Source organism: Podarcis erhardii (assembly GCF_964252035.2).
Source record: "Podarcis erhardii genome assembly, chromosome: 9".
Classification (NCBI taxonomy): Eukaryota; Metazoa; Chordata; class Lepidosauria; order Squamata; family Lacertidae; genus Podarcis; species Podarcis erhardii.
The window spans coordinates 66429172-66455765 of record NC_138512.1 but is presented as its reverse complement, the minus strand read 5'-3'; the positions used below and the strand labels follow the sequence as shown (position 1 = coordinate 66455765).

Genomic DNA, 26594 nt, shown 5'->3' with positions numbered 1-26594 from the left:
AAGGCTGTTGAGTGTCAGATGTAATATTTATTTATTCCCAGCAGGAACTGTCCAATATGCCCGAAACGAGCAGGGTTGAACTCCCCTATGCATCAAGCCAATACATTTGTTTGTTTCAATCCTTCTTTCTTCAGGGTTTGGGGGCAAATCAGCCACTTCAACTGAGGAACTTACTGGCATAGCCAAAACAAGCAGGATTTAACCCTCACCTATGAAGCAGTTGATCTACATTGGCTCCCAGTACATTTCCGAGCACAATTCAAAGTGTTGGTGCTGACCTTTAAAGCCCTAAATGGCCTCGGCCCAGTATACCTGAAGGAGCATCTCCACCCCCATCGTTCTACCCAGACACTGAGGTCCGGCTCCAAAGGTCTTCTGCTGGTTCCCTCACTGAGAGAAGCAAAGTTACAGGAAACCAGGCAGAGGGACTTCTCAGTAGTAGAGCCCTCCCTGTGGATGTCAAGGAAATAAACAACTATATGACTTATAGAAGACATCTGAAGGCAGCCCTGTTTAGGGAAGTTTTTAAATGTTTGATGTTTTATTGTGCTTTTAATTCTGTTGGGAGCCGCCCAGAGCGGCTGGGGAAACCCAGCCAGATGGGTGGGGTATGAATGAATGAATGAATAAATATTATTATTATTGATGCACAATACATTTGATCCCACTTGGTTCAGGCTTGCTTGGTTTGAGCTCCCCTTCAAACAGAGGATCCCTCAAGTAGAGCTGTCCTCTGCAAGGTAGGACACATGGCCCACAGAAAGTGCATCTGCCTGCAGCCCAGGAAGGGCATCATAAAATGATCCCCCTGCATGTGTCGATTGGATTAACAAAAGTTCTTAGGGGTGCTGCACCCACTTAAAGAAGAGGCTAACAGTGGTTCTCAACCTGTGGGTTCCCAGATGTTGTTGGACTACAACTCCCATCATCCCTGAGCTCTGGCCTTGCTTGCTAGGGGTGATGGGAGTTGTAGTTCAACAGCATCTGGGGACCCACAGGTTGAGAAAGGCTGGGCTAGGAGACTGAACAAGCACATGCTTAGAACTGGCTCCCCTTTTATATTCTCTGCAGCAGGACAGCTAAGTGTACAGGAGGGTAATAAGTGTCATGAACTGGCAGGGAGGAGGAAGAGGAACCCAGCAAGGGGTATAGCTGTGACTGAGACACAATGGGGCAAGCTGGGGATGGAGAAGGCTGGTGTAGAAAATATGGGGCAACGGAGGATGGTGAGGGGATTTGGGTCAGTGCACAGGAACCAGAGCAGCAGGACCCATCCCTGACCCCAGAAGGCCCCCCGTCTCCATGAACACGGCAGGCCCTGAGGTGTAGGGAGCAGTGTGAGGTATACTCTAGGACAGTGGTGCCCAAACTTTTTTCAAGGAGGGCCAGATTTGATGAAGAGAAGGGCCATGAGGGCCAACCAAAGTTGTTGCACTTTTTTTAGGATTGAAATTGTTGAGCTTTTTTTTTTTTAGGGTTGAAGTTGTTGAGGGTTTTTTTGAGGATTTTACCCCATAAACTGCCGAAGGGGCCAGATTAGGCCCCCAAAACGGACTTTGGACATGTCTATGGTAGAGCCTTTGGCCAACAAGGGAATCAAAGGTGTGCTAAAGGTGGAAAAGAAGATTGCAGAGGAGCTGAACGGATAATTTGCACCTGTCTTCAGAGCAGAAGATTCGCGAGAAACATAAAAGTAATAAGGTGAAACAGGAGAGATGCGAGCTGGGAAGGGCAACAGAAGGGCCCGGCCGGGCGGCGACTCACCTTGCAGGCGGTGCGCCATCCCTTTGGCCCAGGCGAGGCGGCGGCGGCTGCTCGGCAACCTCCTCACCCGTCTCCTCGTGAGGGTAATGTGGAGTCGGCGTCGGGGCACCTCCGGCGGAGCAAGGCTGCTGGCCTTCGCCTTCCCCTCTGCCTTCCTCCTTTTCACCGCGCCGCCTGTGCCTCCGCTGCCTCCCGTTCTCCGCAGGCCCTCCCGGGCGTTGGGCTCCGAGGGCGAAGGTGCCCCTCCTCAGCCCCACTCCACCACGCCCATCTGCAGCACGGGCCCCGCCGCCACCGCCGCGCTCCCGCCAGCCGCCCTGGCCGCTTCGCCCACCTCCTCCTCGGGCTCGAAGCCCAGGTTGTCCCAGCTCCAGGCCTGCCTCGAGCAAGACGAGAGTGGCGGCAACGGCGAGCAAGACGAAGGAGGAGGAGAAGGAGAAGAAGCGCTGACAACGCCGCTGCCGCTGCTGCCTGGCGGGTCCCGCAGCCGCCCCAGCTCCAGGTGCTCCAGGCCGCCTGGAGGGCAAAGTCCCGCCATGGCCCCCTGACCCTGGACGAAGGCAGCCGCCACCTCAGAAATGTTCTCTCAGGCCGGCCGAGTAATGGCGCGGGAAGGGAGCGCCTTCGCTTTCTCCACCACCCGCCTTCCAGCCCCCCATCCCCGCCCACAGCGCGCTGGCTCACAGGGCGAAGCGGGTAGGCCGGGCTGGCGGCTACACGGGCCACATGATGAGGTCTGGCGGGCCGGATTCGGCCCGCGGTCCTTGTGTTTGACACCCGTGCTCTAGGACATGGGTAGGCAAATTAAGGCCCGGGGGCTGGATCTGGCCCAATTGCCTTCTAAATCCGGCCTGTGGATGGTCCAGGAATCAGTGTGTTCTTACATGAGTAGAATGTGTCCTTTTATTTAAAATGCATCTCTGGGTTATTTGTGGGGCCTGCCTGGTGTTTTTACATGAGTAGAATGTGTTCTTTTAATTCAAATGCATCTCTGGGTTAATTGTGGAGCATAGGAATTCATTCATATTTTTTTTCCAAAATATAGTCCAGCCCCCCACAAGGTCTGAGGGACAGTGGACCAGCCCCCTGCTGATAAAGTTTGCTGACCCCTGCTCTAGAAGGCTGAGGCAGGCAAGGGTCCACAGCTGCCCAGGTGGGGCTTGTTAGCTCTGGGAGGAGGTGTGCGATTCTGCAGCTCAGAGTAGGCTCAGGACAGGTGAGGGCTATATGCCTCATCAAGCCCAGATGCTGCCCTCAGTGAAGGAAAAAAGGAAAGCAGAGCTGAGGGGCTGTGTCTGCTCAATGTCCCACGTTGGTTGGACCATGACTTGGATGGCCCACGGAGCTCTTTGGGACTGTGCATATGTGGGACTGACCTTCAGGTGCCCTGGCACCTTGATTGGCCGCAGAGGTGAACTGACTGGACTTTGCACCTGCAAGCCCGCCAGACTCTGCTTGTGGAACTGTGTACACCAGCAGGACTTGCTGCCAGGTACCCTGTGGTTCAAGACGTAAATAATCTTCCAATTATTTTATGTCACTTGCTCCTCAAGCATAATCAGCTGAAGTGGGGGAAACCATGAACAGCCGAACTTATCTCTTGAATATGTTTCTGGGTCCTCTTGAGTGTCCAGAGAGTTAAAGATCACCACTCAGCTTTTTCAGATGCCTCTATCTTCCGTCCCATATGAATCTTCCCCGCCCTTTGCAGAATCATATTCCTCTTCAGCCCCAGGCTATAAACGATACAGAACATCCGTTTGCCTCATCTCCCTCCTGAAACACGGGCTGAATGAGAGCCTTGTAAAACTTCCTCTGTTCTTTTCCTATCCTGGTAGCACTTGTTATCTGAAACAGCTGACTGAACGCCGAAACTTTTCCAGACTATTTCTGTACTCGTAGGGGGGGGGGTGCCTGTTCTCCACTGAGCTCAACTGAACTCCCCAGAAAAATAAATATTAAAAAGTGCTCCGTTGTGTACAGTTTGGGTGATCTAGCTTTTGCTTCTGTGCTTTGGTGTGTAAAACCATCTGATTGAAAGGACAGGACTCTTGTGCATCTTTGCTATAAATACACACAACTCAACAAATTTAGTTCAGTTTATACCCATTTAAATAGCCTAATCCTGGAAATTTTAGTGAGGTCCTGAGAACTGTCTTTTTAGAGATTGTTTGCTTGCTCTTACATAAGTACAGCCTGCAGTATGAAATAATAATAGATTTTTTAGATCTTTAGATGATTAAACATTCTATGGCCTTTAAAATGTGTTTGTGGGAGGGGGCTTATTGGTTTGTTTCTGTATTATTATGTATCTTGTGTTCTCATTTTGTATTTTTATGTTGTGAACCACCCTGTGATCTACGATTACCTACCCTTCATCCTAAGTTCCCTGCATGGGTCACAGTATTTTAAAATACAACTTTAAAGCAGACTACAATCAAGAGAATAAATCTCAAGCATCAAAAGCTAGGGCAAAGAGGTGCATCTTCAACATGCTGGGATAGCTCAGTCGGTAGAGCATGAGACCCTTAATTTCAGGGTCATGATTCGAGCCCCGCATTGGGCCAAAGATTCCTGCATTGCTGGGGGGGGGGGGTTGGATTGATAACCCTTGTGATCCCAATTCTACAATTCTTTGAAATAAACTGTATAATGAAGATGACAGATGCACCTCTGTGGAGAAGGAATTCCACAACTTAGGGGCTGCCACAGAGAATGTCGTCTCCCCAGCCACCCCCAATTTCTGGTGACTGTGACTGTGGAACTAGCAAGAGGGACTCCTCTGCTGATCTTAACGCCCAAAAGGGTCTGTAGGGAAGGAAGCAGTCTTTAAAATACCTGGGGCCTAAGTCGTTTAATGCTTTCAGCACCAATGTGAGCACCTTGAACTGGGTTTAGAAATGAGCCAGGTGTCAAAGGCCAAGGTAAATAGGTACATCTTAAGCACTGGATGAAAGCTATGTAGCAAGTATTTGTTGACATGCAGAGGGCCGGGAGGCCAGCTGATAAGCCCCAGCTGGGCTGTCTCCTTCCATTGGCCCATGCTCTGATGTAAATCAGCAACCTGGACTTGAGAAGCCAGGGCACGCTATTAGCAGAATGTACTGCGCACACAGAATAGGTGTGAGGCTTGTGAAGTCATACTAAGGCCACAGATTTATTAAACATAAATCAGGACAAAGAAACATGTTGCCTCTCTCTCATGTCGCCTCTGAGAGAACAGCAAAAGCAAAAGCTATACACAAACAGAAGTTCCCAGCGTACTGTGCTGGAATGTAAACAGACATGTGACACGCAACAATCTCATGCCTGTTCCTTAAGGTGGGATGGAAATGTCAACAGTATTATGCTTAAACACATCTCTGTGGAGAGGGGATTCCAGAGTCTCAAATGTAAGGCTCCTCCTTGTTGGATTTTGAGGATGCTCAAACTTTAGAAACTATTTAAGAAATACAGGCATAAAATGAGACTATTAATACAGGTCCCTCTGCAATAAAGCTGTGTGCCCTAAAGGGATCCCGTGGAGCCATTCATCTGACTGTATTGTACGACAACCGTAATGGCTGCCCCAAATTATTCAAGGTCACTGATAATGTGAATGCAGTTTGTTTAGCCACCTTAGAATAAATATAGGCTAATTCAATCCTGGATCAAGAAACTTCATTTCTTTTAAGAGCAATTTATTGTCATTTTAAAGAAATCAGATGGCAGGTGTTCTGCGTCACTAGATGAAACCGGTGACATCTCTTGAATATTCATGAAACCGCACATTGTCGTTTCAGAGACTGTCAGATCACCTGGGTTTAGACAAAGTTGCTTGTTGCAAATGTCACCAGAAGAACTCCCAAGGAGTGCAAAAGAAAGGGGGATAAACAAATCATTCACCCCAAAAGACTTTGATCTCCTTGTGCTCAAATCTTGCCTTGGAATGCCATAGAAACGCAAGATTGGAAGGGGCTCTGGAGATCAAGTCCAACTCCCTGCAGGATCTGCTACACAGGATGCAACTGCCGCAACTCAACAGATTCTTGAACGCCTCCAGCGAAGGACCAAGGTAGTCTGTTCCATTGTTAGGCAGCTTTCATCATTAGGAAGTTTCTGCTAATGTTTGCCCGAATCCGCTTCCTGGCCATTTCCACACTTTGGTTCCAGTTCTGCCGTCTGGATCAACAGAGAGCTCCAGCTAAAACAATGACCCCATTTAAAGCAGTATCATACAGAGACATCACCTTGCCAACAAAGGTCTGAATAGTGAAAGCCATGGTTTTCCCAGTAGTGATGTATGGAAGTCAGAGCTGGACCATAAAGAAGGCTGATCGCCGAAGAATTGATGCTTTCGAATTATGGTGTTGGAGGAGACTCTTGAGAGTCCCATGGACTGCAAGAAGATCAAACCTCCCCATTCTTAAGGAAATCAGCCCTGAGTGCTCACTGGAAGGACAGATCCTGAAGCTGAGGCTCCAATACTTTGGTCACCTCATGAGAAGAGAAGACTCCCTGGAAAAGACCCTGATGTTGGGTAAGATGGAGGGCACAAGGAGAAGGGGACAACAGAGGATGAGATGATTGGATAGTGTTCTCGAAGCTACCAGCATGAGTTTAACCAAACTGCGGGAGGCAGTGGAAGACAGGAGTGCCTGGCGTGCTCTGGTCCAGGGGGTCACGAAGAGTCGGACATGACTAAACAACAACAACATCAACCACTTTAAACAATCATGGCTTCTGCCAAAGAATCCTTGTTCCTGATTCCTATTCCCCTTACAGAGCGACAGTCTGGCGTTCCCTGGGGAGAGGGATTGAGTGTTAAAACCACACTGCTCACACCTTGCCTAAGAGGGAATTCACTTCTTGAATGTCCCCTTCTCCTGCTCTGATTGCTGTAGCCTTTACAAGGCTCTAGAATTGGATGTTGACATGTCAGAAACACAGGCTGTACAGGGACATTGCCCGCCTTTTAGCTGTAACAGATCTCCCAGGTGTGGTGAAACGATTAGGAATTACACAACTTACTCTTTTAATTTTTCCCCCTTAAAAAGGTTATGGCTGCCTAATTCTGTCCAGTGTGAAGCAGCAATAAAAATCATACTGATGGAGTTTAAAAATATGGTGGTTTGTTGTTGGCATCTGTCTGTCTCGGGAGACAATGGAAGAGTGTGCCTTCAGGGGTAAAGCCAAACCTCTGGAGAATCACAGCACATTTTATGGCTGTAGAACAGAGCTTTCCAACAGTGTGTTAGCTGCAGTGTGTAGGTGTGTTGCACAAACACTCTTCCCGGGGCTGGAAAGGGGTTAAGTTTAACCTCTGGCTTGCTAGTAAAACTGAATCACTGTGCCGCAAAATGATGCATGTCTGAAAGGTGTGCCACCAACATGAAAAGTTTGGAAAGCTCTGTTGTAGAGAAAGTTACGGCAGAGACATGTTTTGTTGCAGCTGGGGCAGATGAAGGCATTCAGTTTTGCTGATGTAGATATGTCATGACATTTTCTCTCTCTGCGCTCCTCCCAGCAGTCATTCTTTCCCTGGCCGCTGCTGTGGATGCACAACCTGACTGTCTGTTTCCAGGCACTGTAGTTGTCTGCAAGGGACTCCGATAAGGTGGGGTTGTTGCCAGCCTTTGGATGTAGATATGAAACTGACAAAGCAGGCCACAAGGATGTGAAAGGCACTGTATCGCTCAAGGAAATTCTGTCTTTGACCATGGGAAAACATTTGTCAGGAGTCCAAAGGAGAAACTTATCTTAAGAACTGCAATAGGGCAGAGGTTGTCAAACTAATGCCTACGGGCCAGATAAGGCCCACTGGGCTTGTTAATCCGCCCCGCGAACCTTGCAGACCCTGCCACCCGCTCGGTCAGTCCCCGCGCTAAACAGGCGCGGTGCAGAGGCCTCGCTGCACGGAGACTGACTTCCATGACGCGGCACGGCTTCTGATTGGCTGCAGGAAGCTACTGTAGCCAATCAAAAGCTGTGGATGCCTCTGGGTGGGCAGCGATGCTGGCACGGCTTCTGATTGGCTACAGGAAGCTCCTGCAACCAATCAAAAGCCGTGGACACCTCTGGGTGCTGCCCCTTCCTTCCCGCTGAGGCAGCTGAGCAGGAGGAAGCAGCAGAATCACAGAGGCTGCCCAGGCTAGTGGCATCTGGGTGCCGCCCCTTCCTTCCCACTGAGGTGGCCAAGTGGGAGGAAGGGGCCAAGTGGGAAGGAAGCGGCAGCAACGTGGAGGCTGCCTCCGCCACCCAGGCCAGCGGCATGGGCTCTGTGCCCCGCCAAGACAGAGGGCGGCGACACTGCCGAAGATGAGACAGCGTTGGCAGCTGCTGCGTGAGTGGCATAGGTGAGGAGGCCTTTCAGGAGAGGTGTGTGGCGTTCGCACGGAGCCCCCGGTCATCTCATGGACTATGGACCCGTACACTGCTAATCCGCTGCCACCAACCAGGTCCTCCCCAGTAAATCACTTAGTCTCAGTCAGGTTCTTAAGTTAACAAAGAAGAGTGTAGTTTATTGCAAACACAAATAAACTTGAACTGCATTCAAAGCGTTGTTACTCTTTACCTTATTAGTCTTTTTTTATCCTGTCTCTAACTCTTCTACCTCCCCTCACGCAAGAACCAACTGCACTAACTGTCTCTCTATTTCCAACTGACTGTCAACTGCTTTCCCAACTGCCTTTCCCAACCAACCAACCAACCAACCAACCAACCAACCAACCAACCAACCAACCAACTAAAACTAACTAACCTCAGGCTAAGCCCTTTTATAAACAGGTAGGCTCCGCCTCTGGCTTTTCTATTGGTCTACCTATTAACCCTTTCTCTCTCCCCATACAGACATTTCCAAAAGAACGGGCAAACGCCACAGGGGGGTGCTTTTGGGAGGCTGTGGGTCCGGCCCCCACAAGGTCTGAAGGACTGTGGACCTGCCCCCTCCTGAAAAAGTTTGCTGACCCCTGCAATAGGGTGTACAATAATGTTGTCCCTGCTAATCAGCTGTCAAAACAACCCCACAACAAAGGCATAAAGTTTATTCAAGAGCAAAAGAAAGACATGCAGAAGCTTCCTTGTGCTGTTGTCCTGCAAGTCTGCCTTTCTTAGAAATGAATGCCAGGCAGTTCAGGCAAACTCAAACATAAGCAACTTCATTTAAGTGCAGCAAACAAGAAGCCCTCCTTACTCCTAGGTCTCCAGGTCTACACTTGCCTCCTCCTTCCCACCACATGATTTCCCCTCTTCCTAATAAACACATCTTTGCATGAGATTTTGTGTAAAATACATATTTTTGCAAAGCAATTTCTTCTTACATCATGCATTTTTGCATGCTGTTTTCAATCAGCTCAAACTGTTTGTTGTTCATGGGAGACAGGCAGGGAAAACTCTCAAGGCAGGACAGATTGGGGTGGCCGGTCCCAGGAATAAGAGGGTAGAAGAGGGAGCCTGTAAAAATAAAAGAAGTAATAAAGCTTCCATATTAAGTGAGGCAAAAAAAAAAAAAAAAAAAAATTCTCTCCTTGAAAGAGGCTGCTGGCTGAAAGGAATTGGTCTGAATTACAAGCTGTGGGGGCTGTAATATGAAATCTATTTGAGAAGCGGTGGAAGAGGGCTTGGGGTCAACAGACTCATTTTGTTGAGGGCATATTTACGGAGGGCCTTTGAATGACAAGGTCAAGGTAAAAGAAAAAGAAAAAGAGGGTAACCTATTATGTCCATGGACTGCTCTGGAAATGAGGGAAGGTGCTTCTAGTTTCCTCTGTGGAGTTGCCTCATCAAAATATGAAATATTAGGGACTTTGGTCTCAGAGCTGCATCCATAGAGTTCTTGAGAGCTGTGACGTTCTTAAGCACCAGTCATGAAAGTTAAACATGGTAGACCTGGCAACTCTCTATCTTTCTATCCACCACAAAAATAAGCTTTGTTCTAGTGAGAAAGCATATTGCTATATTTATTGTGACTCCATACAGCTTGAGCAAAAAAGGACTGTCATCCCTGGGGACTGACCCAGGGCTCCCACTAGGTGGAGTTAAAGCCAGCTTGTGGTTCCTGATTTAAAAAGATACATAAGGCATCTTTTATCCCGTCTGTCTTGTCTTTGGGCTTATCTACACTTACATTTCCTCTGCTTACATTTTTTCCCCCTCCAGAATTTCCCCCACAAAAATGCTTCTCTTGATGAAAACCCAAACTGATGTTTGCTCTGATTAAGGAGTGGCCTTTTGCAGGGCAAAAGCTCCAGGGCAAAAAAACAACAACCAGAAAACCCCTATCTCACTCGGACACAGAACTTTAAAGCTTGGTTTCCTGAGACTCTTCTAACTCGAAAATTCTATGGTTTGTGGTTTCTGAATGTTTTGAATAGATGCAGTGCTTCTAGAGAGCTGTGGCAGAACAGGTTTTGCAGGGTATCCAGACAAACATGGGCTTGTAAGCAACAGCAATTCTCTTTTCCTTTTCATACTTTGTTCTGAGTTCATAGCCTCACTGTATCCACAAATGGTGCACTGTACCCAAGGATATACACCTGTTGTCTTTGTCCATGGAGTTTTCTTGGCAGGGATACTGGAGTGGCTTGCTGGTTCCTGCTCCAGGTGGATCACGTTTGGTCAAAACTCTTCACTATGACCTGTCTATCTAGGGTGCCCTGCTCTGCATAGTTCATAGCTTCTCTCAGTTATTTAAGCCCCTCCATTCTGAAGGAAATCAGCCCTGAGTGCTCACTGGAAGGACAGATCCTGAAGCTGAGACTCCAATACTTTGGCCACCTCATGAGAAGAGAAGACTCCCTGGAAAAGACCCTCATGTTGGGAAAGATGGAGGGCACCAGGAGAAGGGGACGACAGAGGATGAGATGGTTAGATAGTGTTCTCGAAGCTACCAGCATGATTTTGACCAAACTGTGGGAGGCAGTGGAAGACAGGAGTGCCTGGCGTGCTCTGGTCCATGGGGTCACGAAGAGCCGTACACGACTAAATGACTAAACAACAACAACAACCACCCAAGGATAGCTACATAGTAACATAGGCAGCTGATTATACGTACCATTGGTCCATTTATAGTTCAGTTTTTACTCTGATCTAAGTCTAAACTTAATTCTCTCCTCTTAGGCAAAGATCACAAGACGACCTGGCTGTTAGCCAGATTCTGCGCCCAGATTTGTAGGCACAGATCATCCTCTAGAATAAAATAGCTTACTAGGGAAAAGCTGAAGTCGCCCTTTGGGGTACCTCAGGGTCAATTTTTATGGTAGCCCACATCTCAGTTGTACGGGTGTATGTATATATCTCAATTTTAACTCATGAGCTATTGCTGCAATCTGCTCTGATTGTATATTTTATCTTTATGAACACTGTTTTTATTGTGTTATGTGAGCTGGTCTTTGACCGTAATAAATTATCTGTCTATCTATCTATCTATCTATCTATCTATCTATCTATCATCTATCTATCTATCTATCTATCTATCTATCTATCTATCTATCATCTATCTATCTATCTATCTATCTATCTATCTATCATCTATCTATCTATCATCTATCTATCTATCTATCTATCTATCTATCTATCTATCTATCATCTATCTATCTATCTATCTATCTATCTATCTATCTATCTATCATCTATCTATCTATCTATCTATCTATCTAATCTATCTATCTATCATATCTCTCTATCTCTCTATCTCTATCTATCTATCTATCTATCTATCTATCTATCTATCTATCATCTATCTATCATCATCTATCTATCTATCAATCATCTATCTATCTATCTATCTATCTATCTATCTATCTATCTATCTATCTATCATCTATCATCATCTATCTATCTATCAATCATCTATCTATCTATCTATCTATCTATCATCTATCTATCTATCTATCTATCTATCTATCTATCTATCTATCATCTATCATCTATCACCTATCTATCATCTATCTATCTATCTATCTATTATCTATCTATCTATCTATCTATCTATCTATCTATCTATCTATCTATTATCTATCTATCTATCTATCTATCTATCTATCTATCTATCTATCATCTATCTATCTACTCCGACCAGCGGTGGCATTCCAGGTTTTCTGGCAGGCTTATCTCCCAGTTTCAGGTTGAAACTGGGACATTCTGCATGCAAAGCAGATGCTTATGACTTTCCTCAAAAGCTGCCCCAAACAGGTACATTTTGTAGCCCTGTTTGTAAAAGCAAGAGGGACGCGGGTGGCACTGTGGGTAAAACCTCAGTGCCTAGGACTTGCCAGTCGTATGGTCGGCGGTTCGAATCCCCGTGGCGGGGTGAGCTCCCGTCTTTCGGTCCCAGCTCCTGCCCACCTAGCAGTTCGAAAACACCCCTAAGTGCAAGTAGATAAATAGGTAGCGCTTTACAGCGGGAAGGTAAATGGCGTTTCCGTGTGCTCGCCAGAGCAGCTTCGTCACGCTGGCCACGTGACCCAGAAGTGTCTTCGGACAGCGCTGGCTCCCGGCCTATAGAGTAAGATGAGCGCACAACCCTAGAGTCGGACACGACTGGCCCGTATGGGCAGGGGTACCTTTACCTTTTAGCTTTACTTGTAAAAGCAACAGCCTGCCGTGGCTGCTGAATTGCACCATTGAACTCGAAATCTGAAGGCAACCTTCCACAAAGTTATGCCCTCTAGATATAGCTCCCATATTTCCTGACCCTTGGCCATGCTGCCTGGGACCGATGGGAGCTTGAATCCAAACATGCACCATGCTAGAGAAGGCTGTTCTAAGGCCTGCTTTCACCCCACCCGAAGGCACACTATTGACTGTTGACAGTTGGGTCATCTGGAAAAGATTAAAGGCAAAATACTTCACTTAACAGTTCAGGACAGAATGTCGCTAAGCTAAGTATTTTGTTTCCTCCTCAGTACTGCCATTAGTTATTTATTTATTTTTTAAAGTGGTGTTCAGGATAAAATATCCGCTTCATAAAAGTCCCCATTCATTGTGGAACCGTAAACAGCTCATGAGGGAGATCTGGTGTCCAAATGTTGGGTCCTGTTGCATGGAAGGGTTTGGTAGAAACTTCGGTTTCCTGAGGGAATTTGCATTGGAGGAAAAGGCTAAGGGGAGCAAAGTGAACATCAGCAAAGATTGCCTTTTTTCAGATGTCCTGTGGGGTTTTTTTGCCTGTGTTCCTTCGAACAGCAGTCCACCATAATGTTTCATGATCTGCTACTGAAATCACCCCCCTGCCGCAGTTTCAAAAGTGGATTGCGTGATGTTGCAGAGCGAGGATGCTGTTTGAGAAAGTGGAAAGTGACAAATAATGTTTTTTAAAATGGCAGACTGCACCATGCAGCACACCCTCCTCTTTTGCCATGCCAACACCACCCACAAGCTATGCCCCGCCTCTTCCTGTCATACCAGGCGAATGGGAAGGAAAAGGGGGAAGACAGGGCAACCTGTGGGAGAAAATAGAGGGGAGGGATATTGAGGACCAGTGTGCAAGAAAGCAGGAAGCTGTCACCAGTGGCGTAGTGTGGGGGGTGCAGGGGGGGCCGGCCGCACCGGGCGCAACATCTGGGGTTAGGGCAAATCCACGGGTTAGGGGGCGCAAATCCACGGGTTAGGGGGCGCAAATTACTTGCCTTGCCCCGGGTGCTGACAACCCACGCTACGCCACTGGCTGTCACAGCCCAGCAGCATCACAACTGGTGCACCATTCAGCTGATTTCTTTTTTTCTTTTAAAAATATATTTTTATTATTTTCCTCCTTAAACAGCATTTTCAACATTACAACACCAAACACAAAGACTTTATGCGCTGTCAAGCATACAACTTCCCTCCTTCCCTTCAGTAGGTTTTCCACTTTCAAATCAAATCTCGCAGTTTAGATCTTTAACCTATTGTCCACATTGTAGGATTTATTTCAATCCTGCTAGTGTCTTCAGATTTTTGCAATTATTATTCAAATATACAATAAAATTACTCCAGTCCCTTTGGAATTTCTGATCGTCCTGGTCTCGAATCCTGCAAGTCAGTCTGGCCAGTTCTGCCAAGTCCATCATCTTCGCCTGCCACTCTGCAATGGTAGGTACCTCCTGTAACTTCCACTTTTGTGCCAATAAAGTTCTCACTGCCACTGTGGCGTACATAAATAGTCTTTAATCTATCTTCGCAGATTCCTCTCCCATGAAACCTAGCAAAAATGCTTCTGGTTTTTTGGGGAAGGTGTATCTAAACATCTTTTTTAGTTCATTATAGATCAATTCCCAGAATAGTTTTACTTTATCACATGTCCACCACATATGGTAGAAGTCACCGTCTGATTCTTTACATTTCCAGCATGTTTTATCTCTCGTTCTCCCCCCCCCCACCAGACACCCTTTTTTTTAAATTAAAGATTTTCTTGATTTTCAAAAGTGTGTGCAATGTCTCTCTCTCGTATTTTATCTCTCTTCCATGTAACATTTTTACAAATCAGTTTCATTTGTTGAGACATTAGGAGGAAAAGGGGGAAAGAGGTGGAGGGGGGGAAGATGGGGTGGGGTGGCAATGTTTCTATTTTACTTACTATAGGTAGGGTTTTGTGTCGGTGTCGCTTGTGCAGGTTCTCTGCTGTTCACTTGTGTTTCTTTGGTGGTGAGAGCGGTTGGGGTTGGCCTAAGTTGTGATTGTTCATTTGTGGTTGGCTGTGGTGGTCTTTGTTTTCATGTGTGAGTGGGTTGGGTGCGTGTTTTGAATCAGACTAGCCATATTGATTTGTTTGTTGTTGGTGGATTTTTGTCGTCTTGTTGGGCTGTGTGTGTGTGTGTGTGTGTGTGATAAAGGGGAGCCATACAAGGGTGAAGTGTCTTCTTCTATTTGTCCCTGTGTCAATTTCAGTTGATTGGTTAATTTTTATAGGAAGGCTGTTTCCCATACTATTTGGTACTACTGGTCCATTATCTCTCGTTCTATACATTTTAGCTAACTTTACTGGTGTCAAATACCATCTATACATCATCTTCATTACATTTTCTTTTAATGCCATGCACGCTGTAAATTTCAAATTTTCATTCCACAATTTTATCCATGAATCAAACTCAATGTTATGCCCAAAATCTAGTGCCCATTTTATCACCACTTCTTTCACTTCCTCATCTTTGGTATACCATTCTAACAACAAATTGTACATCTTAGATAAAAGTTTACTTCTGCTTTCCAACAGATCAATTTGAAATCTTGATTTTTTGTTTTCAAAACCAACCTTCCTCTTATTGACATTAAATATGTCATTAACTTGATGATATTGCATCCATTCAGCTGATTTCTGTTTGGCAGATGGTTGAAGCCCATGGATGTGCTTTGGGTGGCTGGGGCTCAGAGACCTCCTTCTTGAGGTCAGTTCACATCTGGCCCCTGCCAGATATACCACTCTTTCAGTCCTTCTGCATATGGCAGCCCATTTTACATTTTTCGGCTACTATTGTAAATATATGTAATGTTGATGTTTGCACATATGGGCAAAACAACATTCAGATTATTGAAAACTTTTCTTAAAGAATTTTCTTGGCAACAGATTTCCTATATGAGGTTATCAATAGACGTTTATCTCAGTAAATCTAATTCTGCAGAGAGCATAGATTATGCTGGCAGCCTCAACTGCACTGTTGATTGCAATTTATTTTTTTAAAAAAATAAAGGATAATTTGGAGAATGTGCTTTCTCATATGCTATCAGCACTACCTGGGGCCACAGTCATCACGTGATCATGGCAGAAGAGTGCTATCACCCCATTGCAGAGTTTATTTTGTGATCCTCACCCCCAGTTAGGTTCATGGGATTCATGTCAGTGGGATTTGGTGTGTGTGTGTGTGTGGGGGGGAGATCAAACTCTATTTTCCAGGGACAGTCTTGGATTTGCAGAAGCCGTCCTGGTTTCCGATTTCATTCCGGAATGTCCTAGTTTTCCTTAGGACGTCCCTATTTTCATCGGGAAAATGTTAGAGAATATGGAGTTATGCGACCCCCCAAGCCACGTAGATATGTAACTATACAACCCTTAGAAGACATCTGAAGGCAGCCTTGTATAGGGAGGTACAGGGGTAGGCAACCTAAGGCCCATGGGCCGGAAGCATCCCATGGAGGCTGTTTAACCGCCCCACGAGCCACCCCCTGCTTAACCACCCCACAAGCCACCCCCCAACGTGGCGCAGGGACTCTCTTCCGCGGCTCCGGAAATTGCTTCTGTGCATGTGCAGATGCTGGAAATCAAGTCTGCGCAGGTGCACTTTTGGCATCTGGGCATGTGCAGATGCAATTTCCGGCATCACGGGAGTGATCCGGCCCATGCCCGGTAAGCCTTGCCGACCCCTGGGGAAGTATTTTAATGTATATGGTTTTATTATGTTTTCATTTATGTTGGAAGCTGCCCAGAGTGGCTGGGGTGACCTAGTCAGATGGGCATGGTATTATTTATTTATTTATTTATTTATTTATTTATTTATTTATTTATTTATTTATTTATTTATTATTAATGGACCCCCTCCAGTGTCCACCTTAAAACAGGCTGCAGATGGCAAAGGGTTTTTTTGGCTGGAACAGGAGGCTCTTTTTTGTCTGCATAGACATTTGCTTGCATTTTTTTTTAAAAAAAAAACCCAAGTCCTGATAATTAATTTTGTTATGCCCCAGAAAGATTTGGTTTAGATGACTAAGGTTGCTAGGTTGCAACTCGGAGATTTCTTGTCGTCTACCCTTCAATATGCAGCTGGATCAGAAGAAAAAGCAGCTGTGGGCTCTTAGCTTTCCCCCCACCTCTTCCCGGCTTACTCTAAAGCCTGGAATGCCAGCATTCCAACTATGGTCCATGGACACAGCAATGGGGTTGGGAGATGCCTTGGTTTTCTCATTTCCCAGTTCAGTGTCACATTGCAAGGCAAAAGATGGACCCTCTAGGTTGTAATCTAAAGATAGGGGATGGAATTCAGTTTAGTTTTGCTCAGTGTAGACCAGGAATGCCCCTTCCGATCTTCAGGAGGAGGGGGGGTTGTGGGATCACGACCCCGCCCACACTCGCTCTCGCGAGGCTGGCGTCAGCCTCGCGAGGGACAGGGATTCCCCCAATTAGCATACCCTGTGGCGCCAGCCAATCGGCTGGCGGCAGGGGCGGGCCTTCGTAGGGGCCACTTAAGGTCAGGGCAGCCCCTGGCTCGCCCCCTTTCTTCCCTGGAGACGACGCGGTTTGGTTTCCCTCAGCTGCTGGACCACGTGGAGCTATCTCGGAAGAGGCTTGCCGGCAGGGAAGTTTACCTTTCGTTATTCCTTTCTCCTCTAGGAGTGAGCGCTGCTTAATTTGCCTTTATTGCGCTGCTCTCTTCATAATTGGGTACTTTGGCTGAATTTTAATTGATTGGGTGCCTGGGGGGTGACTGCATAGCCATTCGTCGTTAATTCCGCTGGTGCGTTGCTGTTTGTGTGTGTGTTTATTGTTCCCGTGGTCAGCAGAGGTGCTTCAAAATTTCCTCATCCCTCCTCCTTTGCTTCTCCCCCCCCTTGTTTCTCCTTCTCCCCCTCCCTTAAACAGCTGACTTTAATCAGTCTCCGTTCCGCCCCTTCGCCCCCAGGAATAGGCAAACTCGGCCCTCCAGCTGTTTTGGGACTACAATTCCCATCACCCCTGACCACTGGTCCTGTTAGCTAGGGATGATGGGAGTTGTAGTCCCAAAACATCTGGCGGGCCGAGTTGGCCTATGCCTGGCATAGATCCACTGAAATTAATGGGCCTAATTTAGCCATGCCCATTAATTTCAGTGACTATACTCTGAGTCAAACTTAGTTGAATACCACCCAGGGTTTCTTCTTTGTCGGGGGTGAGAGGACTGGATAATTTCAGCTAACTTGGTTCGATGACTGAGCACACACATCAAAGAAAGGAAATGCACTTGGATGTAGAATTGGGAAATCTCAGCACTGTCTGTTTCGATAGCCTCAAGGTTTGAAAAGAGTTGAACACACACACACAGGCCACAAAGCGTGTGGTGCTATGGAAGTTCTCCCACCGCTGTGTCCACAAAAGGCAAGCGAGAAATGGCAAAGAAAAAGCGAACCATTTCTTCGCTACATTGATGTCATGGATGAAAGATGCATCGGAGAGAAATTACTTTTGGTCACTGTTGTTTGCTTGCTTGCTTTAAAATACAACAGGCTTCTCAGTTCACAGGGCCAGATCACCGACATCACTCCAGCCGTCCTCCTGCTCTGTCCTAATTCAATATGCAGGGATGATCTTACTTGAAAGTGGATTATAGGCTTGTAAATCTAATAGAGTATTTCCTATTTCCTCCTTGTGGTTTTTGCAGCAGCTAGGGCGCTTTCTGTTGAAGAGCGATGATTGACAATTATACTGAAGAACCCCAGTGTTATAAGGAACACACATAGAGCTCAGAGCCCAAAGTGGGTTGCATACAAATACAAGAATTAGAATAAGATAATAAATTATTATTATTAGGGGCTTTCTTTTGTCTGTTCTGAACCTTCCCACAATTGGTTTCATTGCATGACCCCAGAGACAGAGAGAGAGAGAGAGAGAGAGAGAGAAAGGAAACCTTTCCTCTGTTCCCTTTCTCTACCCCATGCATAAGCTTGTCTCTCCCACCATATCTCTTCACCCGCCTGCAAATTGTCACTTTTCCCCTTAAGCTAAAAAGCCTCAGATGCAGGGCCGGCTTCCCTATGAGGCAGACTGAGGCAGCCGCCTCAGGCGGCAGAATCCAAGGGGACCTCCAGATGTTTCACCCGCTGCTGCTGCAGAAACAACGAGAAGCAGCTTGGCAGCTTCTGGATATTGTGAGAGCCCCACAAGATCACACGGAGGCCTCTGGAGGCCTTGCCAGCAAATCTTGGGGGCGGAGGGCTGAATGCAGTGCATGCCCAGGACAGCACCTTTGCCTTTTGCCTCAGGCGGTAAAACAGGATGGGTGGTCCCTGCTCAGATGTAACCTGAGCAGGAGTTGCTTCAACCCCTTGGCCATCTTGGTTGTCCTTTTTTGCTACCATACAGTGGTACCTCTGTTTAAGAACTTAATTCGTTTTGAAGGTCTGTTCTTAACCTGAAACTGTTCTTAACCTGAGGTACCAATTTAAGTAATGGGGCCTCCCACTGCCGCTGCCTGCGATTTCTGTTCTCATCCTGAAGCAAAGTTCTTAACCCGAGATACTATTTCTGGGTTAGCGGAGTCCAATACTTTGGCCACCTCATGAGAAGAGAAGACTCCCTGGGAAAGACCCTGATGTTGGGGAAGATTGAGGGCACAAGGAGAAGGGGACGACAGAGGACGAGATGGTTGGACAGTGTTCTCAAAGCTACTGACATGTGTTTGACCAAACTGTGGGAGGCAGTGGAAGACAGGAGTGCCTGGCGTGCTCTGGTCCATGGGGTCACGAAGAGTCGGACATGACTAAACGACAACAAAATGTATGTACGGTACAAACTGGACACATTAATACTCATTAATACTCAACTATCCTCAACCTGGAGGGTAATGCCAGCATTGCTCAGCTTCAGGTCTTCTGAGCATCTCAGCCTCAAAGTGCCACCTGGGAACAGCATCATTTTTTATCAGAGCAGCTGATGGAAGGCAGAAGCTGAAACTTTATTATTTATTTAGTGATGGTTCACCAAAAAATCAGGATACATAAAATCAAAATAAAAGCAATGACCCAGTAATACCCCCCGAAAGAACCACATTTTAAAAGGGTATGGGATGTTGATCAGGTCAACCAAAGGCCTGGTTAAAAAGGCGAACTTCCCTGGGGAGAGCATTCCACAGACGGGGAGCCACTGCAGAGAAGTCCCCGTTCTCGTGTTGCCACCCTCCAGACCTTTCGAGGAGGAGGCACACGAAAAAGGGCCTCAGAAGATGATCTCAGGGTCTGGGTAGGTTCATATGGAAAGAGGTGGTCCTTGAGGTATTGTGGTCCTGAGGCGTTTAAGGCTTTATAGGTCAAAGCCAGCACTTTGAATTGGGTCTGGAAACTAATTAGTAGCCAGTGCAGTCGGACCAGGATCAGCCAGAATGAAATGCTTTGCTATAGCCATTTTAAATTTCTGTTAGGCATGTCACTGGTTTTAGTGATTAAATACATGCTACCACAATCCAGAGCAAACTTGTCTGAAGTTCTGTTTGAGGATTTCTATGTCTACCTAAAACTCTACATTGCAAGCTCAGCATTTCTAATAATACCCCCCTACCCCATTGCTTGCCTCCGAAAATTGAGGATGCTACGAAATGTTTCATCAATCAAACCCACTCAGATCACAACCAAATCTTTTGTAGACTGTTTCTGTTCAATGCATATTTATTGGTTCAGCAAAAAAGTAGGTGAGCCTCTCTGATTAACCATGTGAAGTATCTGGGACGGCTGCAACTGGCGTACAATTTTAGATAAACACTTAAGGCATATGTTTAAAAATTCAGAAAGCCGTCATAACATTTCACAGGCTACACATTTCAGGCTGTTTTGAAAAAATCTTCATTTCTGAAAGGGAATACAAGACTTGTAAGAGCTGGAAGGAAGGTTCAGCCTATATTTTAAATCTCAAATGTATAATAGTTGATGATTCCCCCCTCACTAAGTATTTGTATTATTTTATTTTTTTCAGATTTAGCTTTTTTGTGAGGTTTAGATTTAGCTGTTTTGTGAGGAGGCGGCAGAACTTTCTTAAATAGCAGCGCACAGTTCTTTATAAAAATGACAAAACAATCACAACGAAAAGAAAACAAACAATAAAATCGCACAGCTAAAAATTGATTTTCGAATGTGTCAGTTTCCGCATGTGCAACTAACTGTAAAAGTTCTTGAAGAAATCCAGTCTGGTTTTATTGTAAGTTGCCGTGAATCGTTTTTATGGGAAATAGGACAAATTGATAATATAACAGTAACAATAATATTTCACCAATAGAAAAGAAATATTACCGACCAGTTTATGTAAAATTCTTTTATCTTGCCTTTTAAAATACAGTCAAGTTACAAAAAATAAAATTGTAATGCGTCATTAGCAGTCAATGCAATATGAATAAAATAATATCACAATGAATAAAATAAAATCACATCTGTGTAGGTCACCAAATGAAAAGGGTTCCCCTGCCCCCTAAAACCACTAGTTAGGTAAAGGACACCTGGACAGTTAACTTTGGTCCAGCCAAAGTTAACTATGGGGTGCGGCACTCATCTTGCTTCAGGCCAAGGGAGCCGGCGTTTTCCACAGACAGCTTTCCAGGTCATGTGGCCAGCATGATTAAACAACTTCTGGCACAATGGGACACTGTGACGGAAACCAGAGCGCACAGAAACACTATTTACCTTCCCACCACAGTGGTACCTATTTATCTACTTGCACTGGTGTGCTTTCGAACAGCTAGGTTGGCAGGAGCTGGGACAGAGCAATGGGAGCTCACTCAGTCACGGGGATTCGAACTGTCAACCTACCGATCGGCAAGCCCAAGAGGCTCAGTGGTTTAGACCACAGGGCCACCTGGCTTATCTGGAAAAGAAATTCCACACCATAGGGAGAACTGGCAAGGGATTCTTTGTCCTGTGCTCTGATGGACCCATAGGCAAAAATCACCTCCCCCCACACAAAGTGGGGAGCGCTACCTGCTGTTTGAAAAGTTTGCTTTGCTTGTGCCCCTGCCCCACCTGAATGTGCTCCATCTCTCTCTCCATCCTATTTTTCTAGGCAGCTGAAAAAACAGAATCTTCGTTTTCCTTTGCATAACACAGAATCCCATTGTTTTGAAGTACGAAGCTTGCAATGTGTGTGCAAAATAAAGCAAGAAAGGGCAGGTGGGGGGCATCAGACCTAGAGCCAAGAAATGCTCTTAAGCCCTAACTTGCCAGAGGTAAACTTCGTGCCTTTACAATACAAAGGAGCAGGCAAATCCTGTTTACTGATTGTTTGAATTAAACTAATCTGGATTTGCCTTGAAGAGACTTGCCTTTCTCAACCAGAGCACCTGGGTTTTCAAAGGAGAAGATATGCTTCATTTGAAACACAAAACAATATTTAACTATCTGCAGACCTAGATATCCTTGCATTTTTCATATGTGGCAAATTCAGGGTGGATTGTTCCAATTATAAAGAACGCAAGAATGAGTCCTGCTGGATCAGAACCAGAGACCCACCTGGTCCAACATCCTGTTTTCAGAGTGGTCAACCAGATGCATATTCCCATATGGGAAGCTCACAAGTAGGAACTGAGTGCAAGAGCTGTCCGGATTATTTGCTAGAAACTCTTGGTCACTGCAAAAATACATACTATACAGAAAATACAAACTGCATAGAGGTTCACTGCGAGAAGTGGTGTGACAGGGAACCAGGCAGAGGGCCTCCTCAGTGGTGGCACCCTCACTGTGAAACACCCTCCCATCAGATGTCAAAGAGATAAATAACTACACAACTTTTAGAAGACACCTGAAAGCAACCTTGTATCAGGATGCTTTCAATGTTTGATGTTTTATTAGGTTTTTATATGTGTTGGAAGCCGCCCAGAGTGGCTGGGGCAACCCAGCCAGATGGGCAGGGTATAAATAGAATTATAATTATAATAATTATTTTATTGCAACACACAACAGCACTCTCCCCACTGTGGTGTAGTGGTTAAGAGCGATAGACTCGTAATCTGATGAACCGGGTTCGCTTTCCTGCTCCTCCACATGCAGCTGCTGGGTGACCTTGGGCTAGTCACACTTCTCTGAAGTCTCTCAGCCCCACTCACCTCACAGAGTGTTTGTTGTGGGGGAGGAAGGGAAAGGAGAATGTTAGCCGCTTTGAGACTCCTTCGGGTAGTGATAAAGTGGGGATATCATATCCAAACTCTTCTTCTTCTTCTTGTGATTCCTAGCAGCTAGCTCCAGCTGTGTTAAGTAGAACATAGTGGGTCAATGACTACAAGCCAGAATGGCTATTTATTTGTCTAGTTCACTTTAATTGTCAAAGTGCAATGTGAACAAATATCTAGGCTGATAGTGAGCTTCTTGTGAAATGGTTATATCATTGCATGTTCAGTTTTTACTATACCGTTGTAAAAACTCTGTCTGGAAATCTTCTTGAGTAGAACAGTAAAACTTGGCCACAGTATCAGTTAATCGTACAATTCATTCGCAAAGATCACCTCAACTTCTGTTGTTAATGCTGTATTGTTTTTAATATTTGATTGGGAGCCGCCCAGAGTGGCTGGGGAAACTCAGCCAGAAGGGCAGGGTATAATTAATAAATTACTATTATTATTGTTACAGTAACTGGCGTAAAAAAAGGTCCGTGACCCCCTCCTCAATGTCAGACTATAACTACTATCATCTGTGACCACTGACCCTGCTGGCTGGGGCTGATGGGAGCTGGAGTCCAGATACACCTGTATGGCCACAGTTACCCCACTCCTGGGTGGAATCTAGACACACATAAAAAAAATCGTGAAAACGCTTTAAAAAAAAAAAAAACTTTTGGAAAATATATTGAATTTGCCATAGCTCACCTTCACCATCTAGTGTCAAATTTGTATAATGCACTTTACAACACACTTAAAACGTTTTATTTTTCAGCTGTGTAGCTGAGTCCCTGATTTGCGCCGCCCACAGTCATTTACACAATTTGCTCATGCAGTTGATCTACCTACCATTTTAATCTCAATTAAACAGGGAGAGGGAGTGCTTTCAAATGACGGGAAATAGGATTATTACATTGCTCAACATGGCAAAAGAAGCCTTTGACAGCTCCTTCCCTTAGAGGAACAGATTTCAAGTTGGCGTTGTTCTTTATAGTTACACCGGTGGCGTGTTAAAAGAGCAGCGTTTACAGCTGAAGCAGGATGAAACTGACAAGACCATATGTCTTTCCCTGTCTTCAAGGTTACTTCTGTTTTCAAGTGAGGTTCTGACAATGTTATCCCTTCTTAAGGCTTCAGCAGTTGGAGATTAAAATCTTAAAGAGCATTTAATTGTCAGTTACCAGACTCGACTAGAAAGGAATTTCCCCGTATATTGTATAAAAAAAAAAATAGATAAAATTAATTTGCAATAGTTTCACCAATAAGGACTAATTTAAAGAATAATACCTGGAAGGTAATTTAATGATCAGCAGTTTTAACTAGGGCTGTGAATGGCTTTCCCAATCTCGTGCTTCTGAACTGACTCTGTTATGACACAGGACTATCTGAGGTTTACCCAATCTGGATCCGAGACATTGGCCAAATATAGAACCTCAGACTGTTGTTGTTTAGTCGTTTAGTTGTGTCCGACTCTTCGTGACCCCATGGACCAGAGCACGCCAGGCACTCCTGTCTTCCACTTCCTCCCGCAGTTTGGTCAAACTCATGCTGGTAGCTTCGAGAACACTGTCCAACCATCTCGTCTTCTGTCGTCCCCTTCTCCTTGTGCCCTCCATCTTTCCCAACATCAGGGTCTTTTCCAGGGAGCCTTCTCTTCTCACAAGGTGGCCAAAGTATTGGAGCCTCAGCTTCACGATCTGTCCTTCCAGTGAGCACTCAGGGCTGATTTCCTTCAGAATGGAGGGGCTTAAATAACAGAATGGATCAGTTTGATCTTCTTGCAGTCTGTGGGACTCTCAAGAGTCTCCTCCAGCACCATAATTCAAAAGCATCTATTCTTCAGTGATCAGCCTTCTTTATGGTGCTGGAGGAGACTCTTGAGAGTCCCACAGACTGCAAGAAGATCAAACTGATCCATTCTGAAGGAAATCAGGCCTGAGTGCTCACTGGAAGGACAGATCCTGAAGCTGAGGCTCCAATACTTTGACGACCTCATGAGAAGAGAAGACTCCCTGGAAAAGACCCTGATGTTGGGAAAGATGGAGGGCACAAGGAGAAGGGGACGACAGAGAACAAGATGGTTGGACAGTGTTCTCAAAGCTACTAGCATGAGTTTGACCAAGCTGTAGGAGGCAGTGGAAGACAGGAGTGCCTGGCGTGCTCTGGTCCATGGGGTCACAAAGAGTCGTGACTAAATGACTAAACAACAATTCCAATTGCAGTTTGTCAGGGGTTGAGCAATCCTGTTTATGTAGCTCAAGCCCAAGCTGACCTTTCAGATCAGAATAGATGTTTGCTGGGCTTCATTCATTCAGAAGTCAGGCCACCCTTCTCCCCTCTCACCCCTGATAATCTTCTTGTTTCTTAGAAACTCCCTTACCCTTCCCACTCTGATGATCTCCCTGCATAACTGAAGAAGGCAATCAGCTATAATAATACTAATAATTTTATTATTTATACCCTACGCATCTGGCTTGGTTTCCCCAGCCACTCTGGGCAGCTTCCAACATATCTAAAAACATAATAAAAGCATCAGTGCTTTAAAGCTTCCCTAAACAGGGCTGCCTCAGATGTCTTCTAAAAGTCAGATAGTTGTGTATTTCCTTGACATCCACAGAGGGGACTCCACTGTCCTCTGCCTGGTTCCTCTGCCTGGTTCCCTGTAACTTTGCTTCTCTCAGTGAGGGAACCAGCAGAAGGCCCTGAGAGGAGAACTGAAGGCAGAACGATGGGGGTGGAGACACTCCTTCAGGTAAACTGGGCTGAGGCCATTTAGGGCTTTAAAGGTCAGTACCAACACTTTGGAAGACAGAAGTGCCTGGCGTGCTCTGGTCCATGGGGTCACGAAGAGTCAGACACGACTAAACGACTAAACAACAACAACAACCAACACTTTGAATTGTGCTTGGAAACGTACTGGGAGCCAATGTAGGTCTTTCAGGACCAGTGGTATATGGTCTCAGAGGCCACTCCCAGTCACCAGTCTAGCTGCCAGATTGTGGATTAGTTGTAGTTTCCAAGTCACCTTCAAAGGTAGCACTGCAGTAGTTCAAGCAGGAGATAACCAGAGCATGCACCACTCTAGTGAAACAGTCTGCGGGCAGGTAGGGTCTCAGCCTGTGTACCAGATGGAGCTGGTAGACAGAACTGACCTCCATGGACAGCTGTGAGTCCAAAATGACTCACTGGCTGCACACCTGGTCTTTCAGGGGCACAGCTACCCCATTCAGGTCTAGGGAGTCCTCCACCCCCTCCCGTACCCTGTCCCCCCAATACCATACTTCTGTTTTGTCAGGATTCAACCTCAATCTGTTAGCCACCATCCACCTGCCAACCGCCTCTGTCAGCAAATGAATGAGCACAGGTGGCACGATTATCCATTAGTCCTCCCGTATGGAACACCTGCTGCAATTTCCTTTGTAGTTACAACTTGGCGACAGCTGGTCTCGTAACAGTTTCACTCTGTGGAGAAGAGATGCCTGGTATGCGGCTGAAATAAAAATGGATGCGTGTGCCAAGCGTTCGATTGAGTTGTCCTCTCCCCACGAGGCCCAGGACTCAAAGACCTTTTGCAAAGTTGATGTGAAGTTGCAGGCACTTAGAACCTTTAAAGGTCAAGCTCAGGCATTAAGGATTTTGTACACTTGTAGGTCTAAGCTAGTGAGTTTCAGTGTCTCATCTTGAATTTCTGGTCCTACTCTTGGGATTTTAACAACTGTCTGGCACAGAGAAATTAGGTGGACAACCTATTTGTCCATCATTTTGGGTGCTTCCAAACAGGGGATTTATATTGTAAACAGGTTGTTTGAATGTCACAAACCAGGAGAAATGGCAGGAACTTGAGATGGGAGGGGTGAAAATGTGGGGGGGATATTTCATGCTGATGGACAGCTTTTCATCACAATGAATTATTTTTCAGGGCACCTCAGTCTCAGTGATTTGCAGAGGAGAATAAAAACTATTTTTGTTTTCTGCATGCATCTATGATTTCCTCAATCAGCCCTGAGTGCTAACTGGAAGGACAGATCCTGAAGCTGAGGCTCCAATACTTTGGCCACCACA

At 45.9% G+C, this 26594-nt stretch overlaps 1 protein-coding gene across 2 annotated transcripts in view; it reads left to right on the top strand.

The window, feature by feature from the left end:
- The first annotated feature begins 7962 nt into the window (after positions 1–7962).
- The window catches only part of ARHGAP24 (Rho GTPase activating protein 24), a 430705-nt gene continuing 412073 nt past the window's right edge, over positions 7963–26594 (top strand). Inside the window, exon 1 of one of the 2 annotated variants that reach the window (XM_081876822.1) lies at positions 7963–8099. The gene's annotated coding sequence lies outside the window, so the exon portion shown is untranslated. Of the gene's footprint in view, positions 8100–8511; positions 8530–26594 lie in introns of those variants that run through there. The other variant, XM_081876824.1, reaches the window with a different exon arrangement.